General features: G+C 36.9%; 1 pseudogene; it reads left to right on the top strand.

The window, feature by feature from the left end:
- Positions 1-5054: 5054 nt before the first annotated feature.
- LOC118980819 (small nuclear ribonucleoprotein E-like) lies at positions 5055-5323 on the top strand (annotated as a pseudogene).
- Positions 5324-9053: the final 3730 nt, after the last annotated feature.

The raw sequence follows: 9053 nt of genomic DNA, 5'->3' as shown, positions 1-9053 counted from the left end.
AAGCTCAGAAAGTCTCAAACAAGTCGGACCCAAAGAGGCCTATACTGAGACATATCATAATTAAATGACAATGCTTAAATACAAGGAGAGCATCCTAAAAGCCCCAAGGGAAAAAAAGCTAGTAGTTACACAGAAGGGAGCACCAATTACACTGTCATCTGATTTTCCAACAGAAGCATTTCAGGCCAGAAGGAAATGGTGTGAACTATTCAAGGTGATGAAAAGCAAGGACCTACAACAAAGGCTACTTAACCCAGTAGAGCTATCAATTAATTCAAAGGAAAAATAAGAAGCTTCCCAGACAAGAAAAAGCTGAAGGAATTTGTTAACACCAAACTAGTAATGCAACAAATGTTAAAGGGCTTGCTTTAAGAAGAAGAAAAAGAGAAAGAAACAAACAAACAAACAAAAGAAGAAAACCAAAGGAATACAGTCTAACAATAAAATGGCACTACATATGTATCGATCAATAATCACCTTACATGCAATTAGCTTAAGTGCTTCAACCAAAAAACAGAGGGTAGCTGAATGGATAAGAAAACAAGGCCCAAACATATGCTGCCTCCAAGAGACCAATCTTAGGTTGAAAGGTACACATAGACTAAAAGTAAAGGGATGGAGACTTCTGGCCAAGATGGAGGTGTAGGCAGACACACTGTGCCTCCTTGCACAACCAAAATTAAGGACAACAAAAATTTAGAACCAAAAAAAAAAAAAGAAACCAGAACTGATAAAAAAATTGAACTGTATGGAAGTCCAACAACCACTCATCCAGACCAGTAAGAGGGGCAGAGTCAGTGGCCAGCAGAGAGGGGCCCAGGCAGGAAAAAGTGGTGGCTGGCAGGCCCCAGGTGCAGGGTGGAAACGAGCAGACCCACTGAGGCACATAAGGCGGCTGGCTGACCTTGGTCACACATTCATGTGCAGATAAAACAGGCGAAAATGGGCAGTGAGACAGACTATGCAACCTAAGATCCCAGTGTCAGGAAATAAAGCCTAAAAGCACCGACTGAAAACACTTGTAGGGGTAGAGGTGCCAGGAGAGACTCACAGCCTCATAGAAGAGTTCGTTGGAAAGACCCATAGGATCCTAGAATGTACACAAATCCACCCACCTGGGAACCAGCACCAGAAAGGCCCAATTTGCTTGTGGGAAATGGCAGAAGGGAATGAAATCTGAGAGAGAGTGGAGCAAGTGCCATTGTTCCCTCTCTGACTCCGCCCCCACATACAGCATCACAACCCAGCGATGGGGGTTGGGGGGGTTGCCCTGCCCTGGTGAACACCTAAGCCTCTACCCCTCACTACATAACAGGTGCGACCAAACAAAAAAAAATGGTTCAAAAGGAAGAACAGATCAAAGCCCCAGAGCCAATACATCTAAGCAACCAAGAGATAGCTAACCTATCATTTGCACAGTTCAACAGTTCAAAGCACTGGTGATCAAGATGCTCACAGAATTGGTTGATTTTGGTTGCAAATTAGATGAAAAAATGAAGGCTACACTAAATGAAATGAAGGGAAATGCACAGGGAACCAGTAGTGATGGAAAGAAAACTGGAACTCAAATCAATGGAGTGGACCAGAAGGAAGAAAGAAACAACCAAACAGAAAAGAAGGAAGAAACAAGAATTCAAAAAAATTAGGAGAGGCTTAGGAACCTCCAAGACATCTTTAAACATTCCAACATTCAAATTATAGGGGTATTAGAAGAAGAATAGGAAGAGTGACAAGTGGAAAACTTATTTGAACAAATGATAAAGGAGAAATTCCTCAATCTGGCAAAAGAAATAGACTTCCAGGAAGTCCAGAAAGCTCAGAGAGTCCCAAAAAGGTGGACCCAAGGAGGAACACACTAAGGCACATCACAATTACATTACCCAAGGTTAAAATAAAGGAGAGAATTCTAGAAGCAGCAAGAGATAAGAGGACAATCACCCACAGAGGAGTTCCCATCAGACTGTCAGCTGATTTCTCAAAAGACACCTTACAGGCAAGAAGGGGCTGGAAAGAAGTANTAAAGGAGAAATTCCTCAATCTGGCAAAAGAAATAGACTTCCAGGAAGTCCAGAAAGCTCAGAGAGTCCCAAAAAGGTGGACCCAAGGAGGAACACACTAAGGCACATCACAATTACATTACCCAAGGTTAAAATAAAGGAGAGAATTCTAGAAGCAGCAAGAGATAAGAGGACAATCACCTACAGAGGAGTTCGCATCAGGCTGTCAGCTGATTTCTCAAAAGACACCTTACAGGCAAGAAGGGGCTGGAAAGAAGTATTCCAAGTCATGAAAGGCAAGGACTTACATCCAAGACTGCTCTATCCAGCAAAGCTTTCATTTAGAATGGAAGGGCAAATAAAGAGCTTTTCAGATAAGGTCAAATTAGAGGAGTTCATCATCACCAAGCCCTTATTTTATGGAAAGTTAAAGGGACTTATCTAAAAAAGAAGATAAAAAATATGAACAGTAAAAAGACAGCAAACTCACAGTTATTAACAACTGCACCTAAAACAAAAGCAAACTAAGCAAACAACTAAAACAGGAATGGAACCACAGAAATGGAGATCACATGGAGGGTTAGCAACAGAGGAGTGGGAGGAGGAGAGAGGGGGGAAAAGGTACAAAGAATGAATAGCATAGCTGATAGGTAGAAAATAAACAGGGGGAGGGCAAGAACAGTACGGGAAATGTAGAAGCTAAAGAACTTATGAGACATGGACATGAACTAAAGTGGGGGAATGTGGGTAGGAGGGGGTGTGCAGGATGAAGGGGAATGAAAGGGGGAAATGGGACAATTGTAATTGCATAATCAATAAAATACATTAAAAATAAAAGTAATGAGATGGGAAAAGATATTTCATGCAAATGGAAAAGAAAAAAAGCTGTGGTAACAGTACTTATGTCTGACAAAATACACTTTAGAACAAAAGCTATCATAAGAGACAAAGAAGGACACTACATAATGATAAAGGGATCAATCCAACAAGAGGATATAACTGTAGTAAACATTTACAACACACCCAGCATAGGAATACCTAAATATGTAAAGCAAATCTTGATAGACATAAATGGAGAGATTGACAGAAATACAGTCATAGTTTGGGATTTTTAACTCTCCATTGACTTCAATGGATAGATCTTCCAGGCATAAAATCAACAAGGAGGCAGCAGTCTTGAAGGACACACTGTATCAAATGGTTTTAATCGATATCTTCAGGCATTTCATCCCAAAGCAGCAGAATATATATAATTTTTAAGGGCACAAAAAAGTTTTCTAGGATAGACCACATGTTAGGACATAAAACAAGCCTCAATAAATTTAAGGAGATTGAAATTATATCAAGCATCTTCTCTAACCAAATTCTATGAAACTAGAAATCAATCACAAGAACACTGAAAAAACATGCAAGGGCATGGAAGCTAAATAACATATTATGAAACCATGAATGGGTCAGCAAGAAGATCGAGAAAAAAAACAAAAGATACCTTGAAACAAATGAAAATGAGCACAGAATAATCCAAAATCTTTGGGACACTGGGAAAGCAATCTTAAGAGGGAAATTCATAGCATTACAGCCCTATCTCAAAAAATAAGGAAAAGCTCAAATAAACATTTAATTTTATACTTAAAGGAACCTGAGAAGAACAATAAAATCCAAAGTGAATAGAAGGAAGGAAATAATAAAGATCAGAGCAGAAATAAATTAAATAGAGCCTAAAAACAGATACAAAAGATCAGTGAATCCAAGAGCTGGTTTTATAAATAGATAAATAACATCGACAAACCTCTAACCAGACTCATCAAGAAAAAAAAGGATCCAAACAAACAAAATCAGAAATGAAAGAGGAGAAATAACTACTGACACCAAACAAACACAAAGGATTAAAGGAAAATACTGTGAACAACTAACTATATCCCAATAAACTGGATAACCTGGATGAAATGAATCTATTCCAAGAAACATACATTTTTCCAAAACGAAATCAGGAAGAATCAGAGAATCTGAACAGACAGATTACACCTAATGAAACTGAAGCAGTAACCACAAAACTCCCAACAAACAAAAGCACTGGACTGAATGTCTTTGAGACAAGTGAATTTCACCAAAAATTCTGAGAGGAACTAACACCTCTCCTTCTCAAACTGTTTCACAAAATTCAAGAGTAGGGAGGGCTCCCAAACTCATTTTACAAGCCCAGCATTACTCTAATTCCAAAACCAGAAGAAGACATTACAAAGGAAGAAAATTACAGGATAATATTTTTCATGAACATAGATGCTAGAATCCTCAGCAAAATATTAGCAAACTAAATACAGCAATTCATTGAAAAGATCATAGATCATGATCAAATGGGATTTATTCTGGGAATGCAACATTGATACAACATTTTCAAGTCAGTAAATGTGATTCACCACATAAATAAAATGAAGGATAAAAACTACATGATTGTATCAATGGATGCAGAAAAAGCATTTGATAAAATCCAGCATCCAATTTTGATAAAAACTCTCAGCAAAGTGGAAACAAAACCTAAACATAATAAAATAAAGAGTAAACATACATAAACATAATAAAGACAATATATGACAAACCCACTGCCAGTATCATAATCAATGGGTAAAAACTACAAGCATTTCTCTTAAGATCAGGAACAAGACAGGGATGTCTGCTTTCATCTCTCATATTCAACATAGTACTGGAAGTCATAGCCATAGCAATCACACAAGAAGAAGAAATAAAAGGCATCCAAATTGGAAAGGAAGAAGTAAAACTGCTATTATTTTCAGATGACAAGATACTATACATAGAGAACCCCAAAGATTCCACCAAGAAACTTCTAGAACTAATAAATGAATTCAGCAAAGTAGTAAGGTACAAGATTAATATCCAGAAATCACTTGCATCTTTATACAAATCTAATAGAATGAACTAATAGAATGGGAAAGTGAGAAAACAATCCTATTCATTATCGCTTCAGAAAAACGAAAATGATTCCAGAAGTGCTTTTTGAGGTAGCATGTGAATTAGTGTGGTCTTTTGTCAGCTTCCACCATGGCATACTATGGCCAGGGCCAAAATATGCAGAAGGGACATCTCATCAACCTTATCTTCTGATGCTTGCAAAACAGATCTTGGATTCAGGTATGGCTTTATAAGCAAGTGAATATGGAGATGTAGGGCTGCGTCATTGGTTTTGATGCATACATGAACCTTGTATTAGATGATGCAGAAGAGACTTATTCTAAAAGTCAAGAAAACAACTCAGTTAGATCATGCTAAAAGGCAATAACATTACTCTCCTCTAAAGTGTCTCCAAATAGAAATGTCTAATGAAGTGAGAAATTGTTGAGAAGTAATAGTTTGTATTTTTAGGTGTTCTTTGTTGCAGATAGTCCTTGAACATTTATTCATACTGTTTTGATTACCCTTTCATTATTACTAGATGACAATAAATGCTATGTGACTGTTTTTACTAAAAGAAAAGACAAAAATACCTAGGAATAAACTTAATCAAGGATGCAAAAGAGCCGTGCTTGGAAAACTATAAGACACTTAAGAAAGAAATTGAAGAAGATACAAATAAGCGGAAGCACATACTGTGTCATGGATAGGAATAATTAACATCATTAATACGTCCATACTATAGATTCAACACAATTGCTACCAAGATTCCAATAATGTATTTCACAGAACTAGAACAAAATGTTTAAAAATTTATGTGGCACCTCAAAAGGCCCCACACAACAATAGCAATTCTGAGAAAGAAGAACAAAGTAGGAGGAATCACACTGGCTAATATCAAACTATACTATAAGGACATAGTAATCAAAATAGCATGGCTCTAGCATAAAAATAGACACATAGATCAATGGAACAGAATGGAGAGCCCAGAAATAAAACCACAGCTTTCTAGTCAGTTAATATTCGATAGAGGAAGAAAGCATATACAATGGGTTAAAGATAGTTTATTCAATAAATGGTGCTGGGAAAAATGGACAGATATATGCAGCAAAATCAAAGCAGACCACTTTCTTACACTACTCACAAGTATTAATTCAAAATGAATCAAAGATATAAATATTAAACCGGAAGCCATAAAAATCCTAGAAAAAAACATAGGCAGCAAAATCTTGGACATTGCTCATAGCAATATTTTATTGGATGTATCTCCCCAGGCAAGGGAAACAAAAGAAAAAAATAAGCAAATGAGACTACATCAAACTAAAAAGTTTTTCACAGCAAAATAAATCATCAGAAAAATGCAAAGACAACCCGAAGAATGGGAGGTGTATATTTGCTGATACATCTGATAAGAGGTTAATATCCAAAATTTATAAAGAATTTACAAAACTCAACAGCTAAAAAATAAACAACCAAATTAAAAAATAGGCAAAGGACTTGCATAGATATCTCTCTAAAGAGGACATACAGATGGTCAACAGAAAAATGAAAATATGCTCAATGTCACTAATCATTGAGAAATGCAAATTAAAACCACAGTGAGATATCACTTCACACCTGTCAGAATGGCTAACATCAGTAAATCAATAAACAAGTGCTGGTGAAGATGTGGAAAAAGGTGAACTATTTTGCACTGTTGGTAGGAATGCAGACTGGTGCAGCCACTATGGAAAGCAGTGTGGAGATGCCTCAAAAAATAAAAATGAACCTGTCTTTTGACCCAGTAATTCCACTTCTGGGAATATATCCAAAGAACCCAAATCACTAAATTGAAAAAACATAAGCACCTCTATATTCGCTGCAGTATTATTGATAATCGCCAAGATATGGAAGCATCCCTAGAGTCCATCAATAGATGAGAGGATAAATAACCATGAGATAGATATACAATGGATTACTACAAAAAGGAGATAATTTTCCCTTTTTGACAGTATGGATGAAACTGGAGGAGATTATTCTAAGTGAAATAAGCCAGTCAAAAAAAGGCAAATACCATATGATTTCACTCACGTGGAATCTAATGAAGAAACTGAACTCACATTGAGAACAGAGACAGACTCATAGATGGAGAACAGATGACAGCTAGCAGCAAGGGTGAGGTTAGGAGGTGGAGGGGTTGAGCAAAAAGGAAAAAGGACTCGTGGACATGGACAACCGTGTGGTGATTGGTGTGGAAAGGAGGGTGTAAGAGAACTAAATGGTAATAGGAAAAATACAATGAAGATTACATTAAAAAAGTAAACGTTCATTTTTGTGTTATTATTTATTAATTATTGTATTATTTTCCTTATGAACAATGGTAAACCTACTTTTGCCCCACTGTGAATTTGATCTCCTTGAGCTTTATAAGCAAATGAATAGGTCAATGTGTTGTCTATGATGATTAACTATGATATACAATATAGAATTCCTTGTACATAGTAGACACTCTGTAAATAGTGCGTATCATTTTTACCACCGTTACCATAGTTCCGCATGGCATAGATGAAGTAATTATAGGAATTCCTTAATCAACACATGAAATATTCACCTTTGGAATCTGGAAGGGCAAGCCAGCTTTGTCAAGGTCCGAGTGCTTTGTGACTAGAGCAAACCATACGGAACAGCCGTTCTTATATGGCAAAAGGGTGAAATAGCCACAATTTCATGGGGTCACCTCCTATTATAACACTTGCTCAATGTATCAGCTCATTACATCCCATTTTGCTTTTTTTTACTGCTTTTTAAAATTGTCAATGAAACACCATCATTACTAAGAGAACAAGTCAATTTGGATATTGATTATCTTTTTCATGAGTTGTCTTTTAGGTGGTATTTTGTTTATTTCTTGACTATTAAATAACTTGTGTTGTTGCTATAGCTGGTTATAAAACTTAGAAAATGCATCAAGGAAAAGCACAAGAAATGACAATTGACGAACAGGGTATGTAACACATTTCCATGTCTATTTACATCACTGGATGAGGCATTCTGTGTATTTATGGTGCCGCTGGGAACAGTGGGAAGGTGGACTCTGTGTCTGAAAATCCACCCTTTGCCCTGTGTGGAATATGTCTGAGTTTATTAAGATGACTTAGGAACTGAGACTGTGTGGAAGAACAGAGGTGCTAAGTAGAGAGGTGCTGAAAGTTGCTCCAAGACAAAATGTGACACTTGACATTATCTCATCCATGTGTTGTATGTTCTCCCACCTTATTCTACGGTATTTTTAGCTGAAAACCATAGGTCAAGGTGTGCAAAGGTCAATGTGTGCAATGTGTCCATTATGGTCTGCTTATTATTCTTGGCAATTGTTAGGACTCCTAATCCTACTTACTAAAAATCACACTGATATTTTCCAGAGTTACATGTCACTCATAGATAAAAAACTAATTTGATTTTGGGTACCATCAGATCTGTACTTCCAGCAGTGACTCCTTTCTTTGAGAAGAGTTTTATGTATTTTGATGGGAAGAAGGACTAAAGCGGGGGTGATTGAAAAGCGTGCATTGCATGCAGAATTTCATTTCCATTTGATCCCAGAAGTGCAGGAAATGAGAACAAATTAACTATGGCAGCTGGACTTCAAGTTTTTCCAACCAAGGTGTGTCTTCACTCCAATGTAGGTTAATTAAATAAAGGCAGTATAAAGGGAGGCTTCACTGTTTTGAACTCTCCCATCTCTAGAACCCAATCATTAACAAATGGTCACTTGTCATTCCACGTTTGCCCAGGCTACAGCACAGCTGATTCTTACTGGGGAAGTCTCTGAGGGTAAGCAGTGAGCCCAGATGCATTTTTTAAAGAAAGATAGATTTAAAAGGATGCAGGCATGTGTGTGCGTTAGGGGGATAACTGACTATGAACAAAATTTTTAATCTTTAAAACTGAGTGTATTTCACAGAGGGGGTGGAAAAGCTGGTGGGAAGTAAATAGAAATGTGAATACATTTATAAAACTGAATTTCAGAATACAATTGAACATTTTTGTGATGAAAGTGCTTCATTTTTTTTAATGTTTACTTCTTCAAGTGAAAGTACCTTTTTTTCTCTTTTAATAAAACCTGTTTATCTTGTTCTATAGCAGTCAAAGCCTCGGAAAGGAAAAATT

This window comes from Sturnira hondurensis, unplaced genomic scaffold, assembly GCF_014824575.4.
Source record: "Sturnira hondurensis isolate 20B ecotype Veracruz unplaced genomic scaffold, ASM1482457v3 Scaffold0023357, whole genome shotgun sequence".
Taxonomy (NCBI): domain Eukaryota; kingdom Metazoa; phylum Chordata; class Mammalia; order Chiroptera; family Phyllostomidae; genus Sturnira; species Sturnira hondurensis.
The sequence above is the reverse complement of the archived record's forward strand: the minus strand, read 5'-3'. Positions and strand labels throughout refer to the sequence as shown.